Here is a 27565-nt window from a genome sequence, read left to right on the forward strand (position 1 = left end):
GGAGAGTAACCAAAGTCCAGTCCAAGAGTCAGGGGTTCCAGAGAGCAGGTTTACCAAAGTCCAGTCTAGGGTCAAGGAGTTCCAGGCAGCAACTCCAAGACCAGTCCAAGATCAGGGGTTACAGAAAAGCCGGGGTTATAGAAAAGCCAGTTCTTACAGCTCAACTTCAGTACTACAGTGAAGATCTTTGTGCTGTTCAAAAAAAAAAAAAATCTGCACAGCCAATGTAATCTCCAATAACCAATCAGAAGCCTTGCTGGACAAAAGCCCAACCTAGATCCAGTGATTTCCTAAAAAAACACTTGGCACCACATTGGGGAATAGGGTTGCCAGTTCCCTTCTGGAACAGGTGAAGTGTGGGGGGGGGGGGGGGGACTTACTGGGACCAGAAGGAAGGCCCAACGTTTGTACAGTGATGTGTATATGTCACTGCCCTGGTCACCCGGAAGTGACATCATCTCTTGTCAGGGTGACACTCTGGGATTTGGACAAAAATTCTATGTTAAATCTGGCTTCTATCATAGAGTTTTTGCCCAAATGCCAGAGTGTCGCCCCTGATGTTCTGGAAGAGATGACATCACTTAGAAACATAGAATCATAGAGTTGGAAGGGACTTCCAGGGCAATCTTGTCCAACCCCTTGCACAGTGTAGGAGATTCACAAATACCTTCCCCCCAGTGACTGCTGTTCCATGCCCAGAAGAGGACAAAAAAAAAAATCTCCAGGATCTCCAGCCAAACAGGCCTGGAGAAAAATTGCTGCCTGACCCCAAAGTGGTGATTGGCATTTCCCTGGAGGTGTAAGAAAGGGCCACGAGAACGAAACACCGAGGCAACCAGTGTTCCCTCTAAGCTGAGTTAGTGTGAGCTAGCTCACAGTTTTTTAACCTCCGGCTCACACATTTTCGTCTTAGCTCAGGAAGGATGATTCTAGAGCAAACTAAGTTATTCAGTAGCCAATTCACCTGCTCACAACTTTAATGCCGGTAGCTCACAAAGTCGAATTTTTGCTCACAGGACTCCACAGCTTAGAGGGAACATAGGAGGCAACCCTTCCCGCCCACCCTCTCATGATCTAAGTACACAGCATCAGCATTGCTATCAGATGGCCATCTAGCCTCTGTTTGAAAACCTCCAAAGAAAGAGAGCCTAGCACCTCCCAAGAAGGCTTGTTCCACTGAGGAGCCGCTCTGGCTGTGGACAGACAGGCAGTATGAAGCCGGAGGGAGGCGGGGCAAAAAGACCCGGACCAAGTTGTGCAGGGGATTCCCAGTCACACTGCACATGCTGATGCAGGAGCATACCGGGGAGGAGGCGCAAGGGAGCATTTGCAATGTTGGCCCGCCTCTGGTGAAGGCACGGCTGCAAATAGCTTTGTTTCACTCCGGCAATATGTGTCTATGCGCCTATGCACCTATTTCTCGAGCTTTTAGTGTGCACGCTCACGGGAAGTGGGATCGACACGCTCTCCAGGGTTTGCTACCACTTTCACCTGGTACTTTTTTTTTTAACTCAGAAGGGAATCGTCATAGGATGGGTTGAGTATGGCTCGGGAATGCCTGACAGCTGTGGCTGTGTGAACCGGCCCCTTTAATCCGTTTGTGAAACGTGCCTATATTGGGCCAAACTGCCAGTCTGAACTCAGCCTCTGTCAGGAAGTTCTTCCTAATGATTAGCTGAAAACTCTTTGGATTTAATTCGAACCTCTTGGTTCTGGTCCGACCTTCTGGGGCAACAGAAAAAAGCTCCACACCATCCTCTATATGACAACTCTTCGAGTACTTGAAGATGGTTCTCATATCACCTCTCAGTCATCACCACTCCAGGCTAAACATACTGTATAGAAATATTGATTCTTATAGACCCCTGCCTCCCCCCTGGAATGTGCCCCTGCTGTGTTGATTTCCTATTGAAACCAAATGGCTTGAACATTTGGTCAGAGAAGCTCTATTGTCATGCCATAAACCACATACCTTCACACCTCCATGCTGGAAGCTAAGCTAGCATGCCAGAAACAGCACGTACGCTATGGGAGTTGGGGCTTGGGGGATCACATAACTGCGGGTGTGGCCTTCAAGACAACTGACCATTCCCTACCATTGGGCACTCCCAGGTCTCCTTCAATTGCCCCCTGGCTGAATTACCCTATATCTGCGTAAACCCTATGGGAGAACGCTCTCTCTCTCTCTCTTCTGTTCCTGCTATGATCTCTGCAGATCTGTGTCTGTCTATCTGAGATGCTGTGATGTCATGTGGCCTGGGAGAGAACAAAGGACTGCTTTGTGAGCTCAGCTTACGGTTGGCAAAGATGGACTTCTTGCACCAAATCCCTTGGGGCTATTGGATTATTACCATGGGCTATTCTGGACTGATAACTGTTCCTGACTTGGTAAATATGCTTCTTACTGTGTAGTTAAGGCAAAACTTGCCTAGGTCTGTTATTTTGAAATCCTTATTAGTCTGTGCTAGGTTCTCTACTGAATAAACTTTATTCTTGTTTTTCTAATTTGTCTGGATTGTGGTAACTGGACTTCAAGCTAAATCCTGTAGCCTTAACTGCTTACCAATTGTGCTACCTTTGTAAGATTAACTGTGCAGCTCTAGATTGAGTTGCTAATGTGTAAAACCTACATGCCACCTGAGATTCTGGGGATCTCTAATCTCAGGCTGGTGAGGGATTAATCTCAGAGATTCCTGGTGGCTATAGTGTTCTGAAATCCAGAGAGTCTACCTTTCTGGGTTATTGGGTAATGTATTGTAACAGTGTAGAATTCTCCCCCTCATCCAGGAATGGCCTGGGGGGCAGAATCTATACATGGCGGCAGCACTGTCCTATACATGGCAGCAGCATTGTCCTATACACATACCCAGCTCCTTCAACCTTTCCTCATAGGACTTGGTCTCCAGACCCCTCACCATCTTCGTCACCCTCCTCTGGACACATTCCAGCATGTCTATATCCTTCTTAAATTGTGCTGCCCAAAACTGAACACAGTAGTCTAGGTAAGGTCTATCCAGTGCAGAGTAAAGTGATACAATCACCTCGTGTGATCTGGATACTATACTTCTGTTGATACAACCCAAAATTGCATTTGCATTTTTAGCTACCCCATCACACTGCTGACGCATATTGTCTACTAAGACCCCTATATTCTTTTCACACATGCTACTGCGAAGACAAGTCACCCCCAACCTATAATTATGCATTTGATTTTTTTCTACCTGAATGCAGAACTTTACTTTTATCACAATTGAAATTCATTTGATTTCTTTTAGCCCAGTTTTCCAGCCTGTCATGATCACCCTGTATCCAGACTCTGTCTTCTACCATATTTGCTACCCCTCCCAATTTAGTGTCATCTGCAGATTTAATAAGCATTCCCTCTATTCCTTCATCCAAATAATTGATAAAGATGTTGAACAAAACAGGTCCCAGGACAGATCCTTGAGGCTCTCCACTTGTCGCTCCTCTCCCAGAGGATTTCAGTAAGGCTTTTGATCAGGTTCCAGATAACATTCTTGTTGACAAATTGGTAAAATGGGGTTTGGATCTTATGACTGTTAGGTGGATCTATAACTGGTTGAAGGGGAAGCTGAAGGAGCTGGATATGTTTTGCCTGGAGAGGAGACCACTGTGAGGTGATATGGTAGCCCTCTTCAAGTACTTGAACGGCTGTCATATAGAAGACATATATAGGAGATGATTTCTGTTGGTCCAGAAGGGTGGACAAGAACAAATGGATTATAACATGTGGAGTTCACTGTCACAGGAAGTGGTGGCAGCAGAAAGAATAGACAGATACAAGAGGGGACTGGATAAACATGTGGAGCAGAGGTCCATCAGTGGCTATTAGCCACAAGGTAGAGATGGAACACTCTGTCTGGGGCAGTGATGCTCTATATTCTTGGTGCTTGGAGGGGCAACAGTGGGAGGTCTTCTGGAGTTCTGGCCCCGCTGGTGGACTTCCTGATGGTCCCTGGGTTTTGGCTACTGTGTGACACAGAGTCTTGGACTAGATGGACCACTGTCCTGATCCAACATGGTATCTCTTATATTCTTATGTCCTTAAGTCTTTATGTTACTTACAGATAAACTGCACATTAACCTTTTTTTTTTTAAAGTCAGCTTTTAACAACATGGTATTCAAACACCAGTACGACGCTGGGCAAACTCTCCTCCCACACTGATACACACAGAGGCATACAAATACAAAAAGAGATATATTTTTTTGCTAATCTTATTAAAATTCCTCTTTTGTATTTTTTCAAAACACACAAACTCCTCTAACTTCTGTGTCCATGCAAAGGTCCTTTTTAGGACAATAGTTCGCAATCCATTTAGCAGAACGGGGGAAGGTGTTAGAGGATTCAGGAGGAAAGGCCGTGCTATTCCATGGAAGGATGAACTCATATCTGGACATTCTGAGTCAGAGCATATGTCTAGTCTATCTGATTGGCAGCATATTTATTAGATCTCAAAGGAGGGGGGCGGGGAGATTTCCCAAAATCCTTTAGCTTTAGATTTGCTACCCAAAGGGGAGGTCTCTGAATTTATGGGGGGAAATTAGCTGTAAGGAGACCCTGTACTTAGCAAGAGGTGGGTAACTGCTGAGATCTCCACCAAAGTTCACAGGGATTTTTCCCTTAGAGAAACTCTCAGAAATAAATCAGGAAGCAGCTTAACCAAGAGAAGTTATTTTTTATTGAAAGAGAAAAATACTAAAAAATTGCACACATGCAGAAGTAAAAGCACACGGTAAAAACACACGCAGAAGCTAATGAAAATGCAGATAGGAGCGGGAATAGGAGGAGGTTGTTATAGTAAGCAGCCCAGAAGAGTTGAGATCCGCAGAGAAGCTGTGAAATGAACCAGCATTTCATGCACTGAAAACGGAAGGGACCCAAATGATTTTGGGGGTGAGTTGTCAATGGGTGCCCAACACACAAACACACACCTGGTGATGGGTGTGTGAATTCAATTACAGGGCAAAATGCTACCTAAGGATATGCTGACGCAATTGCCTCTAGAACAATATCCCGATGGGATTCGCTGGAAGTGAAACAATGTGTTGGAAAACCCTGAATAGTGTTCCCAGGGATGGCCAAAGACCTGGGGAGGCTTGTGATATTTTGCATGAGTGTAGCTAATGGCATGAGTGTTGCTAATGGCATGGTCAAAGCAATGGTATTCCCAGTAGTCATGTATGGCTGCGAGAGTTGGACTATAAGGAAGGCTGAGCACCGAAGAATAGATTCTTTTGAACTATGGTGCTGGAGAAGAATCTTGAGAGCCCCTTGGACTGCAAGAAGATCAAATCAGTCATTCCTAAAAGAAATCAACCCTGACTGTTCTCTGGAAGGCCAGATAATGAAACTGAAGCTCAAATACTTTGGCCACCCAATGAGAAGGGAGCACTTCCTGGAGAAGACCCTGATGCTGGGAAAGATTGAAGGTCAAAGAAGACGGGGACGGCAAAGGATGAGATGGTTGGACAGTGTCATCGATGCAACAAACATGAAGTTGAGCAAACTTCAGAGGACGGCGGAAGACCGGAAGGGCAGCCATGATCTGGTCCATGGGGTCATGAAGAGTCGGACTCGACTGTGCGACTGAACAACAACAAAGCTAATGGCTGCTTGATGACCTGCAGTTGTTTGGACGGGGAACGACTGGGGTTGGGTAAGAGGTGTTAAGTGGTTGTATGATTGTGGGAAATAAGTCAGGAAAGGTCAGGTCAGGTGGAGAATGGATTAGCGGAAGGTGTGACCATGTCTTCTCTGTGAGATCCACTATTGCCACTGTGTATGGATTTATGATGGGGACAGGGTGGTTAGTGGTTGTGACCCTTGACATTACACCTTCCAGAATAACTTCCCAGACATGTTTCTGGACTGTGTTTGCTGGCATCCATTTTATGTAACACCAGAACCCTTTGGATTTTGTTTTCAGACCAGGTAGTGCCCAGAATACATGGTTTTGGAGTGTTGTTAACATGAAGGTACTTGTTGTGGATGCCAAACTACTCCTTTAGTGGGAGGAGAGGTCTGGGGCTAACAAACTGAACCTTGGATTTCTAGGTACAGAGTAATGGGCCATCCCATAGGAGAACTCTATACAAGCTTATGGAGACCAAACACTCATAGGAACAACTGCTGACCTTCTACTCCACTTGTGGCTTTCCTGTAGGCATCTGGTTGGTCAATGTGGGGAACAACATGCTGGATGACATGGATGCTGGACTACATGGACAACATGGACTACATGGATGATAGGTCTATCAGTGGCCCCACGTAGAGTGACTAAAAGCAACCTCCACATTTGGAGGTACATAAGAACATAAGATACGCCAATGCTGGATCAGGCCAAAGGCCCATCCAGTCCAACACTCTGTCACACAGTGGCCAAAAATACCAGGTGCCATCAGGAGGTCTGCCAGTTGATACCAGTGCCAGGAGGCAATATCAGAGGAAGGTCTGAGTCTCTCTGCTTTTTTGTTAGTCCTCCAGAGGAACTGGTTGGCCACTGGTTGAGACAGGATACTGAACTAGATGAACCACTGGTCTGATCCAGCATGGCTCTTCTGATGTTCTTCTTAGGGGAAGGCCTTGACCTCTATGCCCTGTTGATGGCCCTCCAGAGGAATTGATTGGCCACTGGTTAAGACTGGATGCTGTACCAAATTGTCCACTGATCTGATCCAGCAGGGTTCTTCTGATGTTCTTATGAATTTGGCTCTGATTCAGAGAGATCACAAAAATGAAAGAAAAAAAGAATTCTGGACACAGAAACTAAGATGCAATTTTTAATGTGAAAGAAAAAAAGGTCAGCTTACAAAGACATTTCAAAGAATGCACAGAACCACAGCCAAGATTACATCCAAAATGAGCACCAGTACATCACTGTAGATATATCTGCTTGATAGCAGATGCAATTCAGACCAGATGTTCTTCTTCAGGTGGAGCTGTAGAGCCTGCTCATGAACATTTGGAGTCTCACCATTCCCACCCACCCCCTTTCCACCTTACCCTTATACCGTTAAATCGATGAGAAACGTCCTGGGTCAGATTTGGGGGAAGAAGAATGAATGGGCTTCCAAAAGTGATGGAAATGCCTGAACTGACAAGGGGAGACTCTTGTTTAAGGCTTGGCACTGTTTGGTGTTGGAAACATGAAGAAGCTTAAGGAGAACTAAAGAGAGTAGGCATATGATAGTATGAAAGTATTAGAGGAGAGAAAGGGAAAGAAAAGTAGGAGGCAAAACGATACACCACAAGAGTCTTCATAAACCTTGGCCTAAAACATTTAGCCTGTTTCCAAAAATGACCACCTGGGTTTCTTACCATCTACCCCCATAACCACCATAACCACCATAACCACCACCCCAGTGGCCCCTGCCCCCATAACCACCACAGCAGGGGTTACAACAGGGGGTACAGCAGCAAACATCCAATGGATCAGTGTAGCAGTGCATTATGGGCCCTGGGCATGTGACGCAGAAGGCGGCTGGCTGGATCCACACCTGCTGTGGGGGGCACTGCGATTCGCAGGTGAAGCAGCCACAATTTCCACCGTAACCCCAAGACATATTTCCAAAAGAGAGGACGTTCTGAAAAAGATAAATTTGGGGACATAGTAAGCAGATGTCAACAGCATCATCCAGAGAGGTCGTTGGAGGGCATCAGGAGCTATTTCAGAATGAACATATGAACACACATGAAGGTGACTCATATTGAATCAGACCACTGGTCTATCAAGACTAGTATTGTCTACTCAGACTGGCAGCAGTTTTCCAAAGTCTCAGGAGGAGGCCATTCAAACTACCTTCTACCTGATCCTTAACTGGAGATGCTGGGAATCGAACTTGGGACCTTCTGCATGCCAAGCAGATGCTCCACCACTGAGCCATGGTCCCTCCCCTTTCACTGGGACCTCTAAATTACCTGCCAGTTGTGTTGTCTTGTCCAAAGATTGCTCTTTAGAAAACTTTGGCGTTGAATAGGCACCCACTGAATCAGGAAGGAAAGCTTCTCTACTCCCTATGCCCATCAAATGCCCCCTCCATCTGGGCAGTAGATTCCAGATGGACAAAAGGGAAATACTTCTTTATACAGTGACCAATTAAAATGTGGGATTCACTGGCAGAAGATGTATTGATGGCCACAGGTGGAAACGGCCTTAAAAGGGGACTGTATTCATGTAAGATGGCTACTAGCCAAGTCAACCTCTGAAAACCAGTGCCAGGAGGCAATGTCAAGGGAAGGCTTCAATCTCGATGCCTTCTTGTTGGTTCACCAGAGAAACTGGTTGGCCACTGGCATGAGACAGAGTGCGGAATTGGATGGACCACTGGTCTGATCCAGTAGGGCTCTTAACGTTCTTATGATCGCTTTCATGTGCTATCTGGCATGCAACAGAAGGTAAAGATAGAACCTTTCCCCTAGATCCATTTTTTAAAAAATTGCAAAGTATTGTGCATCAGGAAGCAGTAAGAAGGTAATCCCCTCCCACACAGTCTGAAGTGGTACATCTGAAGCTGCCTTCTATTGAATCAGATACTTGGTCCACCAAAGTCTGTTCACTCTAGGATTTGTGGAGCTCTCTAGCAAGGTACCAACAAGTCGATCCCTTTAACCTGGAAGAAGGCTGGGTATATGAACCAAGAGTTCTCTCACACTGCCTTTACTTTCTTGGGCATCCCATGTGGAATGGGAGTGGCATGAAAGTGGGCATGGTAGAACATTTGTCGGCATCATATCCCATAAAAAGATGAACCCTGCCAACCTGCAAGAATCCACAAACATCACAAATTCTTGAAGGAAGGAATTCAAAACCTTCACAATCCTTTAGGGGTTATACAACTGTCTTCCATTATGGTGGTGAATATTTGAAGCTGCCATATACTGAATCAGAGAGGGCTCTTTTTGTTGCGGGAACTCTTTTGCATATTAGGCGACACACCCCTAATGTAGCCAATCCTCCAAGAGCTTACAGTAGCCCCTGTAAGAAGAGCTCTGTAAGCTCTGGGAGGATTGGCTACATTAGGGGTGTGTTGCCTAATATGCAAAGGAGCTCCCGCTGCAAAAAGAGCCCTGCGAGTAGCCCCTGTAAGAAGAGCTCTGTAAGCTCTGGGAGGATTGGCTACATTAGGGGTGTGTCACCTAATATGCAAAGGAGTTCCTGCGACAAAAAGAGCCCTGATCAGACCATTAGTCCATCAAGATCAGTATCGACTATGCAGACTTGCAATTGGCTCTCTAGGATCTCAGGCAGTTGTCTTTCACACCTCCTACTCTCTGGTCCTTTCAACTGGAGATGCCGGGGATTGAACCTGGGACCTTCTGCATGGAAAGCAGAGGTTCAGCCACTGAGCTATGGCCCCTCTCCAGGGGTCATTTCCTGCAGGAGCACACAGGAGCGGAGCTCTGGCAGTAAAGAGCCAAGGGGGCAGGCACATGCAACGAGCCCCACCCCCTGCTCCCAGCATCCCTCAGTCAGAGCAAGAAGCAGCCATGTAAGTTGCAGTGGGTGTTGCCTTCTGACACACTTCCGGTGATACCAAGGGGTGGGGCATATGCAAATAAGTTATGCTAATGAGTTATGCTAATGAGCTCCTGCACCTCTTTCTCTACTAAGTGACCCCTGCCCCTCTCCATGGCTGTCTGCAGTCTCAGACCGGGGTCTTTCACATCACCTACTCTCTGGCCCTTTCAACTGGAGATGCCGGGGATTGAACCTGGGACCTTCTGCATGCCAAGCAGAGGCTGAACCACTGAGCAACGTCCCCCTCCCCCAAAAGAGTAGAGGAAGTTGGTAGAGAAAGAGAGTATTCCTCAGAACTCGAACAGGGTGGTTCCAAGGTTAGGTTGTCAACTCCAGGTTGATTTGAGGAGCGGCACCTGGGAAGGGCAGCGTTTGGGGAGGAGTGGAGCTCGAGAAGGATGTGATTCCTTGAAGTCTGCCCTCCAAAGGTGTCATTTCCAGTTGGGATTCTGGGAGATCTCCAAGCCCCGCCCCGAGTTCTGCAACCCTATTCCAACCACCTTTTACTTGGAATATAAAACAGGGGTAATGTAACACCATAGACTAACAATGTTTTCTGCTGCAGCAATAGATTAAGGCGGCTACCCTCTAGAATTATTATTGCGAGCATCATAAAGGTAAAGGTTTCCCTTGCTTGAAAGCTAGTCGAATCTGACTCTAGAGGGTGGTGCTCATCTCTGTTTCCAAGCCGAAGAGCCAGCGCTGTTCGAAGACTTCTCCGTGCTCATGTGGCCGGCATGACTAAATGCCAAGGCGCATGGAGCGCTGTTCCCATCCCATTGAAGTGGTATGTATTTATCTACTCACAATTTCTTCCTTTTCAACTGCTAGGTCGGCAGGAGCTGGGGCCAGAGATGGGAGCTGACTCCGTCATGTGGCACCAGGGTCTCGAACTGCCAAAGTACAGACCTTCCAGTCTGCAACTCAGTATCTTAACCTCTGAGCCACAGCTCCACTGTGAACATAGCTCATCTTACATATATACAAATATATATATACATACACATATATACACATATATGAACGAAATACAAGCAAATAGTTATAGCACAGTCCTTAAGTCCTTAGGTTCATTGCAAATGGACTTACCTTCCAAAGGAGCGGGAGTCAAGAGAGATCGTTACTCGGCGAAGTTGTTGGAAAAACTGGACTCTGCTGGGCCCTTTTATTCTGTTTTTGAGACCGTCTGGTGGTCAGGAAACATGCTGTGGTTGATCCATTCAGAGGCTGTAAGTGGGAGACTCCAAACATTCTTAATTCTTCCCCCAATGTTTGTTATAATTAGCTTATGTCTTACTGTGAGTAAGGCAAGCAGATTCCGCCCGGTATTCATTTGAAAGCCTTTATTGGTTGCTTTCCTCCTTCCCTGTTTTTATTATAACCATTCCATAGTTTTCCCTCTTGTCATTGAAAACCTTCATTTGTATTGGAACAGCCCTTAAAATAACCCGAACTTCCTTGGGGTCATCTAGGTTTATCCACCATTTTTATTTATTTATTTATATTATTTCTTTATTTATTTAGACTCATACCCCGCCCTCCCAGCCAAATTTAAAAAAGACTATGTTTTCTCTATGGGTTTATTTATTCTCCCCCCCCCTCCAAAAAATACCCCATTATTTCCCACATTTCCCTGCCCAGACTAAGACATCACGAAAAAGCTCTTTGGAACAAGAATCCGTGAACTCAAAAATGGGTTGAGATGGTACCTTCCTGACTTCCGTAAACAGGGCATTCCATAGGGCTGGGGCCACACTGATGATCCGGGGTAATTTTGTAGAAAAAGAGGTGCAGGAGTTCATTAGCATAACTCATTAGCATAACTTATTTTCATATGCCACACCCCCTGACATTACCGGAAGTGTGTCAGAAGGCAACACCCACCGCTCAGGCTCCACTGGACTGTTTTGGATTGCTAGCTATTGGGGGGGTGGGAGAATGTGCAGATCTGTCCTCGCAGAGGAGGGAGAGCTTGTACCTGAATAAAACTTGGTCTTAAAGGTGCCACTGGACTGTTTTGGATTACTAGCTATGGGGGGGGGCAGATCTGCCCTCGCAGAGGAGGGAGAGCTTGTACCTGAAGGTGGGCCGGGCGGGGGGCTCTACAACTTACCTGGCTGCTTCTTGCTCCTCGTAGCCCAACTGAGGGCTGCTGGGAGCAGGGGGCAGGGCTTGTTGCATATGCCCACCGCCTGGCCTCCTTACTGCCGGAGCTCCGCTCCTGTGCGCTCCCGGAGGAAATGACCCCTGTTGGTGATGAATGATGATGATGATGATGATATCCTGTCTCTGAAGAGCTCAGAAGGCATCCAATTGTGCCGTCCCTCACTTCCCTCCCCCCCCACAACCGTGTGAGGTACTTTAAAACAGAAGCGAGTAACTGCCCCAAGGTCCACCAGTGAGTTTTATGGCTGAGCAGGAAGTTAAACCCAGGTCTCCCCCTTCCTGCTACACCTCACTGACAACTGTACAACACGGGCTTGCAGGCAAACATTTTTTGGGGGATGGGGGCTGCAAAAGAAGAAGAAGTAAGAATCCGCTAACAAAAGGAGTACATTTCACTGTTCTGCTCCCTGATTGTGTTTAGTACCTGGATACCCAGGGTTGCTTTACAGAGGCAGGCATTGGCAAACCCCTTCTGTTCATCCCTTGCTCTGAAAACCCTACATATGAACAAAAGAACATAAGGGAAGCCATACTGGATCAGGCTAATGGCCCATTCAGTCCAACGCTCTGTGTCACACAGTGGCCAAAACCCAGGGGCCATCAGGAGGTCCACCAGTGGGGCCAGAACTCCAGGAGCCCTTCCACCATTGCCCCACAAGCACCAAGAAGACAGAGCATCCCTGTCCCAGATATAAGAGCATAAGAGACGCCAATGTTGGATCAGGCCAATGGCCCATCCAGTCCAACACTGTGTCACACAGTGGCCAAAACCCAGGTGCCATCAGGAGGTCCACCAGTGGGGCCAGGACATTAGAAGCCCTCCCACCATTGCCCCCCAAGCACCAAGAAGACAGAGCATCCCTGTCCCAGATATAAGAGCATAAGAGACGCCAATGTTGGATCAGGCCAATGGCCCATCCAGTCCAACACTCTGTGTCACACAGTGGCCAGAAATACCAGTGCCATCAGGAGGTCCACCAGTGGGGCCAGGACACCAGGAGCCCTCCCAAGCACCAAGGATACAGAGAGAGCATCACTGCTCCAGACACTGTGTTCCATCTTGACTTTGTGAGTAGTAGCCACCGATGGACCTCTGCTCTTAAGAACATAAGAGAAGATATGTTGGATCAGGCCAAAGGCCTATCAGGTCCAACACTCGGTGTCACACAATGGCCAAAACCCAGGTGCCATCAGAAGTTCCACCAGTGGAGCCAGAACTGCAGAAGGCCTCCCACTGTGGCCCCCCAAACACCAAGAAGACAGAGCGTCACTGCCCCAGACATAGGGTTGCCAGGTCTGGGTTGGAAAAAACCTGGAGACTTTGGGAGTGGATTCAGGAGAGGGCGGGGTTGGGGGAGGGGAGGGGCCTCGGCATGGTACAATGCCATAGAGTCCACCTTTCAAAGCAGCCGTTTCCTCCAGGGGAGCTGATCTCTGTCAACTGGAGATCAGTTATATAAGCAGGGGATCCCCAGGGCCCACCTGGAGGCTGGCGACCCTACCCATACATAAGAACGTAAGAGAAGCCATATTGGATCAGGCCAATGGCCGTTCCAGTCTAACACTCTGTGCCACACAGTGGCCAAAACCCAGGGGCCATCAGGAAGTCCACTAGCCAGGCCAGGACTCCAGAAGCCCTCCCACTGTTGCCCCCCAAGCACCAAGAAGACAGAGCGTCACTGCCCCAGACAGATTGTTCAATTTTGTGGCTAATAGGGTCACCATAATTTGGCTGCAGCTTGACGGAACTTTCCACCACCACCGGAAGGCTCTGTCTGTCTTTCTCTGCCTTTCCGCTTCATCTTTGCTAATCTCCCTTTATCCCTAGTTACTCATTCTCCGTTCCCCGATGTTTGAGAAAGCAGGTGGCTTTTCTTTCCAGCTTGGTGCAGTGGTTAAGTGCGCGGACTCTAATCTGGGAGAACCGGGTTTTATTCCCCACTCCTCCACTTGCACCTGGCTGGATGACCTTGGGCAAGCCGTAGTTCTGATAAGAGCTGTCCTTGAAAAAGAGCAGTTTCTGTCAAGAGCTCTCTCAACCCCACCGACCTCACAGGGTGTCTGTTGTGGGGAAGGGAAGGGAAAGGAGATTGTGAGCCGCTCTGAGACTCCTTTGTGTAGTGAAGGTTGGAGTATAAATCCAATCTCGTCTTCTTCTTCCTTGGCTGTTCAGCCCTGATCCCCCTCTAGCTTTTCTTGCCTGTCAAAGGGGGCCCAAAAGAATTCACATGTGCAGTTCACACGTGGCAGGTGCAGCTGGCCACCTGGCTTGGAGACATGTCAACAGGCACGAGCAGCAAAGAGGTGGCCTCTAAACTCACGGGAAGTCTATTCTTGAAACAAAAATCCCAAAAATGCAATGCATCCCAAACTGGAGCCCATAAACAGTGACCCAATTAAGTGGATGCCTATTGTGTGTATTTACTCATTTATTATTGTTGTTGCTGTTATTATTATTAGCTGACACGCCTGAACAGCCAGTGTGAACCTCCATGAGCCATCTGTGTAACAAGAGAAGCAGTCAGCTCCTATGAATGCTTAACAGCGGTTGAAAGCTTTCATTGGGAAGCAACCTGACCTGGCTTCCTTCCTTCTTTCCTCACCCCACTCCCTTTCCAGTTTGGTGTAGTGGCTAATTGCGCGGACTCTAATCTGGGAGAGCCGGGTTTGATTCCCTACTCCTCCACTTGCACCTGGCTGGATGGCCTTGGGCAAGCCGTAGTTCTGACAAGAGCTGTCCTTGAAAAAGAGCAGTTTCTGTCACGAGCTCTCTCAGCCCCACTGACCTGTTGTGGGGAGGGGAAGGGAAAGGAGTTTGTAAGCTGCTCTGAGACACCTTTGGGTAGTGAAGGGCGGGGTATAAATCCAATCTCCTCCTCCTCCTCCTCCTCCTCCTCCTCCTCCTCTTCTTCTTCTTCTTCTTCTTCTTCTTCTTCTTCTTCTTCTTCTTCTTCTTCTTCTTCTTCTTCTTCTTCTTCTTCTTCTTCTTCTTCTTCCCACGCTCTTCTCAGATGCCCAGGTAAGCAAAAGTCAGCTGCAAAGAAGTGGTTTCCTTACAGGACTGTCAATACTGGGGTTGGAAATTCCTGGAGATTTGGGGCAGAGCCTGAGGAGGACAGAGTTTGGGTAGAAGATGTGGTATAGAGAACCAGTATTGTTATCAAATGTTATGACATTTTTATTAAAAAAAAGAAAATACTCTCAGCACTGCACCAGGTTGAGCAAGGGATTCAAAAGAAAAACAGTAAACTACAATTCCTCTGCCCCTCACTAGTTATCAGTGAGACCCCCCTCCTCTCACTGAGGGGCAGTTTATAGCTAGAATAACCATAAACACCCTTCTTAAAATATCACCTCAAAACTCATAAGTGCAAGACACTGCCTGGCCCAAAGTGACACAAAATGGATGCCAGCCAGAAACAAGCCTGGACATGTAGTTTAGAAGTGTGACTAAGAGTGGCTGTCGGCTGTCCACACCCTGAAGAGATGCATAATTTAGGACAATGGGTCTCCCAAGAACCTATTGATGCACGCTTGGACTAATCCTGTCAACACCTGGCCTCACTTCCTTGCACCCATTTACCTTAATAAAGCAACACCTAATTCTGTTCCTCTAAACCATTAGCTCTTCCTGCCAGGTACTTTTAGGGTCATCAAACCTCTCACACATCATTGTGCATTTCAGAAAAGCCCACGAAGTTATTGTTTATCTGGTAAACACATCATACTTCCCAGAGGACACATATTGCCCTATATCAGAAGCACTCTGCTCCCGGCTCACTTGCTCTCTGTCTCTCTCTCTCTGTGTCTGTGTGTGTTGGATCTTCCACATGCACCCCCTGTTATGTACGTGGACCGCCACCATGTTCGTGGCTACAGGCAAGAGCTTAGTTCCTCCAGACAATAGGAACTTAGGATCCTAGTCCCCTCCCACATGGACCAATAGGAACTTTGGCGGGAAATTCAAACCCTCCAATGGGACTGTGGGTGTGCTGGATGGTTGTGTATACAGTTGGCCTTGCAGGGCCGTTTTGCAGTTCAGTGTTGAGTACAATAAACGTGTGCGAACGCATGTTGTTGTCCGAGTCCTCCACGTGGCACACCCAGTGCTTTTCACCCCCCACTTTGATGGGCTCTCTTCTCGTCACAAAATGCTTGCCATTTTGCTACTTCCACAGATGTCTCCAAGAATGGTAATTATTGCCCCTTCCCGAAATTGATTTCCCCCTCTGAGCCAGTTTGGTGCAGTGGTTAGGAGTGTGGACTCTCATCTGGGGGACGAGGGTTTGATTCCCCACTCCTCCACATGCAGCTGCTGGTGTGATCTTGGGTCAGACATAACATTCTTTCAGAGCTGTTCTCTCAAGGGCAGTTCTCTCAGAATTCTCTCATCCCCACCTACCTCACAGGGTGTCTGTTGCGGGGAAGGGATGGGAAAGGAGATTGTAAGCCACTCTGAGACTCCTTTGGGTAGTGAAGAGTGGGGTATAAATCTCCTCCTCCTCTTCCTCTTCCTCCTCCTCCTCCTCCTCCTCCTCTTCTTCCTCTTCTCCCCTCCCCTCCCTGATTTCCTCTTAGCTAGCTCTCGTAGGTGTCTGTTTATTGTCTTTATTTTGCTTTATTCCTTCTCTTTTTCTTAATAAAAACCTTTCCGGTTGAACATCTGCCTGGATTCTTTCAAGAGTTATCATAAGGGGAAAAAATCCCCGTAAACATAGGTGGAGATCCCAGTTACCCCCTCTCGCTTTCTCTCCTTAAAACTAATTCCCCAACTAATTAGGAGACTGCCTCTTTGGGTAACACCCTCTATACATGCCCTAAAAGGTAAAGGTAAAGGTTCCCTTGCTCAAAAGCCAGTCAAATCCGACTCTAGGGTTGCGGTGCTCATCATTAGGAGACTGCCTCTTTGGGTAACACCCTCTATACATGCCCTAAAAGGTAAAGGTAAAGGTTCCCTTGCTCAAAAACCAGTCAAATCCGACTCTAGGGTTGCGGTGCTCATCTCCGTTTCAAAGCTGAAGAGCCAGCGCTGTCCGAAGACGTTTCCGTGGTCATGTGGCCGGCATGACTAAACACCAAGGCACACAGAACGCTGTTCCCTTCCCACCGAAGTGGTACCTATTTATCTACTTGCAATGTCTTGCTTTCGAACTGCTAGGTTGGCAGATGTTAAATATAATGCCCCAGCAGATGTTAAATATAAGGCAGGCTCCTTGGCTTAGAAAGTTACAGATGTTCTACAGGGTACCAATTACCTTGAAGCCTCTTAGGTGTGCAGGCCCGCCCATGGCAATGGCTGCCTCCTACAGACCTCAGTTAAAGAGTTCTCTCTGCCTTGATGGAATCAGCTTCAAAAGACCCCCCCCCTCCTTGTTCCCAGGAGTTTTATAATCTCTGTTCCTCTTCTTATAGACCATGTCAGGCCAGGTCAAAGAATCTTTTCCTGAAGTCTCCAGGAGATATTCCCTGAAGTCTCTCCAGCACCGAATTCCTCCAGCACTGAGTTCCCTCCTTGATATCACCTGTCTAGCTGTGGGGTGGGACTGGACCATCTCATTGTCTCTCTAGCTAGATCTATTAGCATTTCTAAAAGGATGGCTGAGGTGAGGCTGGAAAGCAATTGAATTAACTTCCTCCTTCCTGACTCTTCTCTGACCTAGGGTTACGAAGTACCTACCGCGAATCGGTGGGGGGCACATAGTTCTTGGCGGGAACATTCCCACGGGGAAAACACACACACTGCACTATGCTGTCGCCCAGACGTGATGCAGGCACGTAGCCGGGCGACACTCTAGCAATGGGGCTGAAAACTCGATGGTACCATCGAGTTTTCAGCCCCATTGCTAGAGTGTTGCCCAGCTTCGTGCCCAGCGTGCTGACGTCACATCTGGGCAATAGCATAGTGCAACACGGGTGTGTTACTGGCAGGAATGTTCCAGTGGGAAAGCATGTGTCCCCCCACCAATTCATGGTAGGTACTTGGTACCCCTACTCTGACCAGAGGGAAGGGGGGAACTTTTAAAAATTCATGGGGAACGTTTTGCTCAGTTCAAACCTCCAAAAAAATGGCATTTATTCATATTAAACATGCAGCTTTGGTGCTAGTGATTTGGAGATACATGAGTCCGGTGACAGCATTCTAAATGTTTCTGTTGGTTTTGAGAAAATAACAAGATGTTCATTCATTTTTTTGAAGCCCCACAGAGTGAAGTGGCAGCGCCACCTAGTGAGGAAACGTGAAAGTGGGAGAATAATATTTAAAACCATGGAAGACATTTATACAGAACTTTTGGTGTTTGGTGAACTCCATAAACATTTAGGGATGCAGCGAATTTTGCTGTTTTATGACGGCCGTGACTACTCATGAGATGACCCTTTGATCTCCTCATTACACCGCCATCCAATTGGAGCAACTGCTGAACAGCTTTGCAGTTGCGCACAGAATCTGTGGAGAAGGTATTTCAGGTTGTTGTTTTTTTCCTGCGCCACCACCGCTTCTGCCTCTGTGCATGCAATCTAACCTATTCTCCTTAGCCGTCTTGAATTATTCACTCATATCATTACATGAAGGGAACCATGACACCCATGCGGCTGAATAAAAATCCATATGTGTTAAATACCCTGGGTGACACAAACTTCGATGAACACCAAAGGGTGAGACTTTCAAACAAACAGACAGACAAAAACTTCAGTATCTGTACATCTAATTCTGAAACTGGCCCCATACTGTAGATCAAAAATGCTATGGGGCTAGGGATTTGCAAAGGGTTGTTTCAGTAAACTTAGAAGAAACCTCATGTTTGTAGGCAGGGGTCATTTCATAGAAAAAGAGGTGCAGGAGCTCATTAGCATAACTTATTAGCATATGCCACACCCCCTGACATCACCGGAAGTCTGTCAGAAGGTAACACCCACCGTTCAGGCTCCACTGGACTGTTTTGGATTGCTAGCTATTGGGGAGGGGGGGAGTGCAGATCTGCCCTCACAGAGGAGGGAGAGCTTGTACCTGAAGGCGGGCTGGAGGGGGGCTCTGCAACTTACCTGGCTGTCTCTTGCTCCTCGTGGCCTGACTGAGGGCTGCTGGGAGCAGGGGGCGGGGCTTGTTGCATCTGCCCGCCCCCTGGGCTCCTTACTGCCGGAGCTCCGCTCCTGTGCGCTCCCGCAGGAAATGACCCCTGTTTGTAGGGAAACTATCAATTAAAAAATAAAGTGAAAAGTCAAGGAAGACCAAGATAATGAAGTCTGACAGTATTGTGGGGATACCTAGAAACCAAAGCACTGTGAAGGATTAAAAAAAACAACAACAAAAATACCCAGCACTTCATCAGTCAAGGAGAGGAGAGGGAAAAAAGTGGTGGTGGGAGGCTGAGGCTAGCGTCAGGTGAAGGTAGGAGCCAGTTTGGTGTAGTGGTTAAGTGCGCGGACTCTAATCTGGGAGAACCGGGTTTGATTCCCCACTCCTCCACTTGCACCTGGCTGGATGATCTTGGGCAAGCCATAGCTCTGATAAGAGCTGTTCTTGAAAAAGAGCAGTTTCTGTCAAGAGCTCTCTCAGCCCCACCCACCTCACAGGGTGTCTGTTGTGGGGAGGGGGAGGGAAAGGAGTTTGTACGCCACTCTGAGACTCTGAGTGAAGGACGGGGTATACAATCTCTTCTCTTCTTCTCTTCTTCTCCTGCCCACTGAGCAGTTCAAAAGCAAGAAACTGCAAGTAGATAAATAGGTGCCTCTTCAGTGGGAAGGAAACAGTGATCCATGTGACTCAGCATCTAGTCATGCCGGCCACATGACCACGGAAATGTCTTCGGACAGCGCTGGCTCTTCAGCTTGGAAACGGAGATGAGCACCGCATCCCTAGAGTTGGATTCGACTGGCTTTCGAGCAAGGGAAACCTTTACCGTTACCTCTACTAGGAACAAAAGCTTGTTTAAGCATAAGAACATAAAAAGAGCCCCGCAGGATCAGACTAGTTGTCCATCTAATCCAGCTTCCTGTCTCACACAGTGGACAACCAGTATGTCTGGAGGACCAACAACAGGGCAGAGAGTTCGAGGCCTTCCCTTGAGAAGAACATCAGAAGAACCCTGCTGGATCAGACCAATGGTCCATCTAGTCCAGCATCCCATCTCACACAGCAGCCAACTAGTTCCTCAGACGTTCCCAAAGCAGCTTACAATAAGGTTCCAAAAATTGGCTCAAATAAAAACAGAACAAAAGCAAACCAGTCTGGTAGGTCTGAGGGCGCAGAGCTTATTTTTACAGAATTCTGGCTGCAACCATTTGGCCAAGAGCCCAGATGCACGGCTTGAACACGCCAGGAATCTCTGCTGTTAGATTGAAGTGTTGTTATTGTACCTTGTTCTCTGCTTGCTTGCTTGACTGACTGTTGTTATCATCTCTGTAATCTACTTACTGGTTGCCTGATTTTTTTTTTTAAATCATACTTGTAATCTGACTCGAGTCTCAGCGAGAAAGGCAAACCATGAATGAAAGAATGACAAGAACAGCAGCCCAAGCTTCCTTTCACTCTTTTGGCTGGCTCCCAATGGCTAGCTCTTCTGGCTCCACACAGGTGAAATACCCAGAGAGAAAGAAATCAGCCTGCATTCACCCTAGCTGCAGCCTTTTGCAGTGAGCCAACAGGATCTGCCTGCTTCATGTTAATTATTCTTTATTTCTCACCCTCTAGTTTTGGTGGGCTTGCCTTTTAAGGATTATTGCTACTTATCTTAACAGTCATGGACTGACTGGTATTTTGGGAATATGGGGCTACATTTCCTTGAATGCTTCAGTTGGCTTATCTCTACTATATATAATTCTGTTTTCAGGTGGCACCTTCCTGAACGTTCCATGCACTCCCTAATCAGATGGCTGCCTGATCTGTCACTCGGAAGGTGTGCCAATCCCCTGGCTGCATTGCCTTGCTGTGCTGCCTCAATCCCACCTACAGTGCCGATGGCCAGCATCTCAGCCTCACCTGGAGGGAGCCGGTGAGTGGGATGGACGCTTTGGCAGGTGGAGGCTTAGGAGGCCAAGGCCGAACAAGGCGGTGCCACAGCAGTCATCATTGGCCACACCAGGGTGTAGGGAGATGGATGGACAGCGAGCCCATGGAAGCTGTGGCCAGCCTCTCGCCCTCAGTGTGCTGTGAGGCGACGAACAGGCCCAACGATCGGGCACCCACAGGGTAAGGAGGTGAAGGTCGACCATGCTGCCATTACATTGGTTGTAATCACCCACGGACGGCTGCAGGTGGCAGGGCAGGATGTCAGCAGACGAGGACTGGTGCCATAGATGTGAAAGCGGCCAGGGAGGAGGGCGAGGCTGAGATCTTGCTAGCGCTTGTTGTATTCCTTTTACAACGGCTTTGCTACTAGTAATGTATAATGGTATATTTTACTGATTGATTGTATGTGCACCTGAATTTGTGCCTTTTGTTTTTGCATTGTAGTGTGCTATATTCTCACTGACACTCTTATTCATATAACAGAATCATAGAGTTGATGGAACCTCCAGGGTCAACTAGTCCAACCCCCTGCACAATGCAGGGATTCACAAATACCAGTTTGGTGTAGTGGTTAAGTGTGCAGACTCTAATCTGGGAGAACCGGGTTTGATTCCCCCCTCCTCCACTTGCGCCTGCTGATGTGACCTTGGGTCAGTCACAAGCTCTGGCACAGCTGTCCTTGAAAAAGAGCAGTTTGTGTCAGAGTTCTCTCAGCCCCACCCACCTCACAGGGTGTCTGTTGTGGGGAGGGGAAGGGAAAGGCGTTTGTAAGCCCCTCTGAGACTCCAAGTGAAGGGCGGGGTATAAATCCAATCTCTTCTTCTTCTTCTTCACATACCCCACAGTGACCTCTGTTCCATACCCAGAAGATGACAAAAAAAAAAACAACCCTCCAGGTTCCCCAGCCAAACTGTCCTGGAGAAAAATGGCTTCTTGACCCCAAAGTGGCATTTCCTTGGGCGTCTAAGAAAGGGCCACGAGAACTAAGCACCGAGGCAACCCTTCCTGCCCTCCTTCTCATGATCTGCCTGAGTTCACAGAACCAGCATTGCTTTCAGATGGCCATCTAGCCTCCTTTTGAAGACCTCCAAAGAAGGAGGATATGATGCTATAGTGTTCACCATTCATTGTAACTCTGATTCTTATGTTACTAAAATATTTCAAAGCAAAAAGTAAAAAGTTAAAAAAAAATCTGCCTCTTTTGAAAAAAAATAGTGGGATACAAATATATCAAATGGATGGATGGATGGATGGATGGATGGATGGATGGATGGATGGATGGATGGCTGCGATCACACACACGAAATAATCCACTTTCAGTGTACTTTCCAATTGGTTTTTTACTGTGTGAACTGGCAAAATCCAATTCAAAATTGCATTGAAAGTGGATTATTTCACGTGTGTGATCGCAGCCAATGAATAGTGCATGAGACCCTACCACCGCATGTGTAACACAACATCTATGATTGTGCACAAGAAACATAAACACTGCAGGGCTTTTCTGAAGGTTGATGCACAGGGAATTATTACTATTATTTTCACATATGAGAGCCTTATATCTTGCAACCTTTAAACGTAAGTGGATCCTTCTTCCAGGATTTCCCCCCTCTCTTTTCTACCCAACTTGTCCTTGATTCAGGTTTTAAGACTGTGCAAAATCACAATGTTTTCCAGTCCTTTCCGTTCACTAGCATATCCCCTGCCTCCTGGCATTAGTGTTGCAGAGACTGATATTGACCCAACATGGTGCCCTGTCAAGTGTTGACAAAAAGTAGACGGAGTCATGTGGGGCAAGGCTTCTGACTGGTCATTAGAGAGATGATTGGCTTTGTTGATATTTTGAAATAATGCTTTGACAGCAGCTCTCCTGAAGTGACAGTGATATCTGGATGTGCACTGACACACATCCAAAATACACGTATAAAAGGTTGTGGTTTTCTTTTTCTTTTCTTTTTTTTGTGTGTATACATATACATATATACACCTTTTTAAAGGTTCCCTTGCTCGAAAGCCAGTCGAATCTGACTCTAGGATTGCGGTGCTCATCTCCGTTTCCAAGCCGAAGAGCCAGCGCTGTCTGAAGACGTTTCCGTGGTCATGTGGCTGGTATGACTAAACACCAAGGCGCACGGAATGCTGTTACCTTCCCACCGAAGTGGTACCTATTTATCTACTTGCAATTTCTTGCTTTCGAACGGCTAGGTTGGCAGGAGCTGGAACTAGAGATGGGAGCTCACTCCGTCATGCGGCACACTCGGGTCTCGAACTGCTGAACTACCAACCTTCAACAGCCTGCAGTTCAGCATCTTAACTACTTGAGCCACCGCAGCTCCTACATACACAAACACACACACACACAGGCTTGTTAGTGAACGTGTTCGCCTGTGATTTTGGAATAATTAGTCTTTGAAGAAATTAAATTCGGGAAATTAAGGAATGATAATGAACTATGAATTAATCATGGAATGAAGTTTGAAATGAGGAGATACAATTGAATTTTGATGTTTGGAGGAAGTTCTTACAAAACGAAGGTTCTACTCCGGAGAATTTCGTCAACATCTCGAATTGAACATCTGGGGCTGAAATATTGTAGACATTGTATATTTTTGTATTGCTGTTAGAACATAAGTGCATTTGTGTTAAGAATATAAGTGCACTTGCCCGATTGCAGCTTTCTTGTTATTTTTGGGGGGCCATAAATATAGCCATGCCGATTCTTCAAATTATTCTGGTATCAGAGATTTCATTGGTCTGGATGTGTGTCACTTCCATCAAAGTTATTAATGTATTCTGGATCTGTGTCAGTGCAATATAGAGAATAGTGACCACTGAGGAAGGCCCAAAAGGTCCTCAGTTAAAAAGTGTTGACCTGTCAAGTGTATTTGTATTAGAAAAGCTTTTAAGAGTCTGAAATGTAGACTCTTTCTTTTAATCATAGTATGTTTTAATATGTGTACACAGAGGTCATTTTGGGGGGATCGTGGGGGATCACAGTTCCCCCGGGTGAGGTATGGGGCAGGGCACATGACGAAGCCCCGCCCCCTGCTTCCGTCCGCCCCGCTTCCGGCCCTCATTCAGCCAGGAGGAGGCAGGAGAAGAGGGAGGGTAAGTTGCTTCCTCCCTGCCTCTCCCCACCCCTGCCTGCCTGGGGCCAGGGAGGGCCTTGGCGGGGCTTCCTCGCACTCCCGCCGGCCTTGCAGGTCCACCGCCGGGCCCCTGATGTCAGGGGGTGTGGCATATGCTAATGAGTTATGCTAATGAGTTCCCCTAGCTCTTTTTATACGAGAGGACCCCTGTGTGTACACCTTAATAAACATTTGCATTTTTTAATATTATATAGTGTTAGCTTGACCCTCTTGGTTCGCAGATATATTTTGGGTTGAGTCCCCCCCCCCTTTGTTCAGTTACTGCAAGGAACAACCAGAAGTCCTCAGAAGGCCCACAGACAAAGGCACAAATACCTCCTCCATGTAGTTACCATACAGCAACTGGTACTGGGAGATTAGAGACAGTATGGTTGTGGTCACACGCACCAGAAAAAATGGGTGGGAAGCGAGACTGTTTCTTCTGGAGGAATTTTACCCACAGTTGCACGATTACACCTCCCTTTGAAGCTCTGGGCACAGTTTGTCAGTGTGTGATCAGACGCAACTGCGGGTGAGTTGGGGGGGTTTTGTGCTGTTTTTTCCCTATGTACTTAAACAAGGGATCGATGAATCGTAACTTAAAACATGTAATACATATTAAAACTTCCAGTACTCAAAAACAACGGTGCTCACTCAACTTCTGATATCATAGGTCCAAAGATGGCATCGATGCAGTTCCAGGTGGTACTTCCCATGCTGTTTGCGCCCGCAGGAGGACGGCTTAGATCTTCTTTGCAATATCCAGGTGCTTCCTCAGGGCCTCGTCAAACCATGACGGTGGTGGTATAGTAGGAGTGGCGGCTCCTAACCAAAGGCCTGGCGGAAGAGCTCCGTCTTGCAGGCCTTGCGGAACTGCATGAGGTCCCGCAGGGCCTGGATGTCCTCCGGGAGCCACCACCGAAAAAGCCCTGGCCCTGGGCGCAGCTAGTTTGGTGTCCTTGGGGCCTGGGATGAGCTGCAGGTTCAGTCCATCAGTGTGTGATCTCAGTCAGTCATCTTTTTTTATCCTTTCTTCCCCCATGCGCTTAAACAAGGGATTGATGCATCGCACCTCCACACCGAGGGCTCCCTACGGAGTGTGCGATGATGCACATACTGAGGGGGGGGGAACAACGGCACAGAGTCGGGATGGCCTGATCAGACCCTCCCGATGCCATGAGAGTGCGCTGGACCAATCGGACAAGGGAAAGTCTGTCCATGGCCCATCACAACCCATTCACTACCGGATTTCCCCCAGTGTCTTTTAACTCCACTTCTGCAGCGGAGCAGAACGGGTTGCCGATGGCTGCTGGGTGCTTCCCAGACGTTGTTGTCTGATCACACCCTTTAAATCCGCCCGGCGTTTGCACCTATGTTGGGCCTAACGGTGCGTATGATCGCAGCCTGAATCTTGGAATAGTGAAGCGGCACGCGACCAAATGGATCGAAATGAAAACCAGAACAATTCAGCTGTGATGAAGTCTAAGAGTTTAATGCAGAAGGTAAGGCAGAGCACACCACAGAAGGGACACAGCAACGCTAACATCAAAATATACAATGGGGGGGAACAACACAAGACCACCCCCACGATTTCTCATTAGGTGATACATAGTCAATGAGCTCCAGTTTCTCCTCTGCTCTGAGACAACCCCTCATTCTGCTTTGGTCTCAGGAAAGCCCTCGGAGGATCGATCCATTTTCCACCATGAGGATCATTAGTCGGAGTCAACAGGAGAAAAGGGCCAGTATTAGCAATTAAGAACACTTGACAGGCATAAAGGACTTTAGAGGTAACCCTGCTGTTATTACCTCCATGTTACAGCTAGAGGGCAGAGAGAGGATGGCTTGGTTAAGACCCATAGCTCTGACTCAATTTGCGTCCTTTGAAGGCACCTTGATTGGTACATGGAGGCATCTCAGTAGCTTTCTTAGCCTTGGCTAAGTAGAGCTAGCAGGTCAATTGTGTTGACGCATGGCACCATTTTGTGTTGGAGCAAGACAGCAAACAGGAGGGGAGCGATTCGCTGCAGATTTCAGGAGATGTAAAACATAGGGAATATATGCAGGGCCTAATTTACAGAGAAGCTCAACAATCCCAACTTCAGGTGGAGCTGAAGGTCTTGAGATCTTCTGAAAGTCAGGCCCAGCCATCGGTCGCTATTTGGAAGAGATCCTGTTCGGCCAGTTTCATTATCCTCTGATGCCATAGCCTGTTCCACACCTCACACCACAACCATATCCTCCTCGACCGTAACCGTAGCCACCCCATCCACAGCCTCCAAAGCCTCCGTAGCCTCCGAAGCCTCCGTAGCCTCCAAACCCTCCGCAACCTCCGTAGCCTCCCCAACCACCCCAACCACCACCGCAGCCATAGCCACAGGGGGCATTACACTCCACAGCCAAAGGTTCATTGTAGCAGTTCAGGATGGGTCCTGGTATCGTGACACAGAAGGGGGGTGGCTGGATGCACATCTGGTGTGGGGGGCACTGCGATTCGCAGGTGAAGCCACAGCTGCCTCCGTAAACCATCTTGGTGGCAATGGAGAAGAATCTGAAACAAAGCAGTGCAGAAAGAAAGATGTGAGATCTGAGACCTGACAGAAGGTGCACACTCCAACTGTACACTTGTGTACTTGGGATAGGGTTTCCAGGTCACCCCTGGCCACTGGTGGAGGATGGAGAGAGTAGGGTTGCCAGATCTAGGTTGGGAAATTCTTGGAGATTCGGGGAATGGACCATGGGGAGGACAGGGACCTCAGTGGGGTATGATGCCATAGAGTCCACCCTCCAAAGCATCCATTTTCTCCAGGGAAACTGATCTCTGTAGTCTGTGTATGAGCTGTCATTTCAGGGGATCCCCAGGTCCCACCTGGAGGCTGGCATCCCTAACGGAGAAAGAAATCTCACTGAGTTCAATGGAACTCCTTACCAAGTAATGCATGCAAAAAAAAATTCCAGTCCTATACACAATCCCGCAAAGATCTGCATGACAGTTCATTCAGCGTCAGCCACGTTGCATCCATTTCCAACCACTCCCTCCAGAATCGACTTTTCTGGGCCCTTCTCCTTCCAAAAGACTTTCAGCCACTATACTTTGGCGTTGCTGTTGTACCTGCCTTTGTTTCTTGGGTCTCTTTTGGCCAGCTGGAAGAAAGCTGGGACATAGGAATGCTCTCAGTTTGAAAGACACCAACTAACAAGCTTTATCCTTCTTAGGGAGGGACCGTAGCTCAGTGGTTGAGCCTGTGGTTGGCATGCAGAAGGTTCCAGGTTCAATCCCCCGCATCCCCAGTTTAAAGATCTGGCAGTAGGTGATACGAAAGACCTCCACCTGAGACCTTGGAGAGCTGTAAGGAGGAGCTGTGGTTCAGTGGAAGAGCATCTGCTTTGCATGCAGGAGGTCCCAAGTTCAGTCCCTGGCATCTCCAGTTTAAAGATGTGGAAGTAGGTGATATGAAAGACCTCAGCCTGAGACCCTGGAGAGCTGTAAAGAGGGCCTGTGGCTCAGTGGAAGAGCCTCTGCTTGGCATGTGGAAGGTCCCAGATTCAATCCCCAGCATCTCCAGTTAAAAGGACCAGGCAGGAGGTGACGTGAAAGACCTCAGTCTGAGACCTTGGAGAGCTGTAAGGAGGGGCTGTGGCTCAGTGGAAGAGCATCTGCTTGGCAGGCAGGAGGTCCCAAGTTCAGTCCCTAGCATCTCCAGTTTAAAGATGTGGCAGTAGTTGA

The sequence above is a fragment of the Gekko japonicus genome, unplaced genomic scaffold, assembly GCF_001447785.1.
Source record: "Gekko japonicus isolate JY-2015 unplaced genomic scaffold, Gekko_japonicus_V1.1 scaffold1423, whole genome shotgun sequence".
Classification (NCBI taxonomy): domain Eukaryota; kingdom Metazoa; phylum Chordata; class Lepidosauria; order Squamata; family Gekkonidae; genus Gekko; species Gekko japonicus.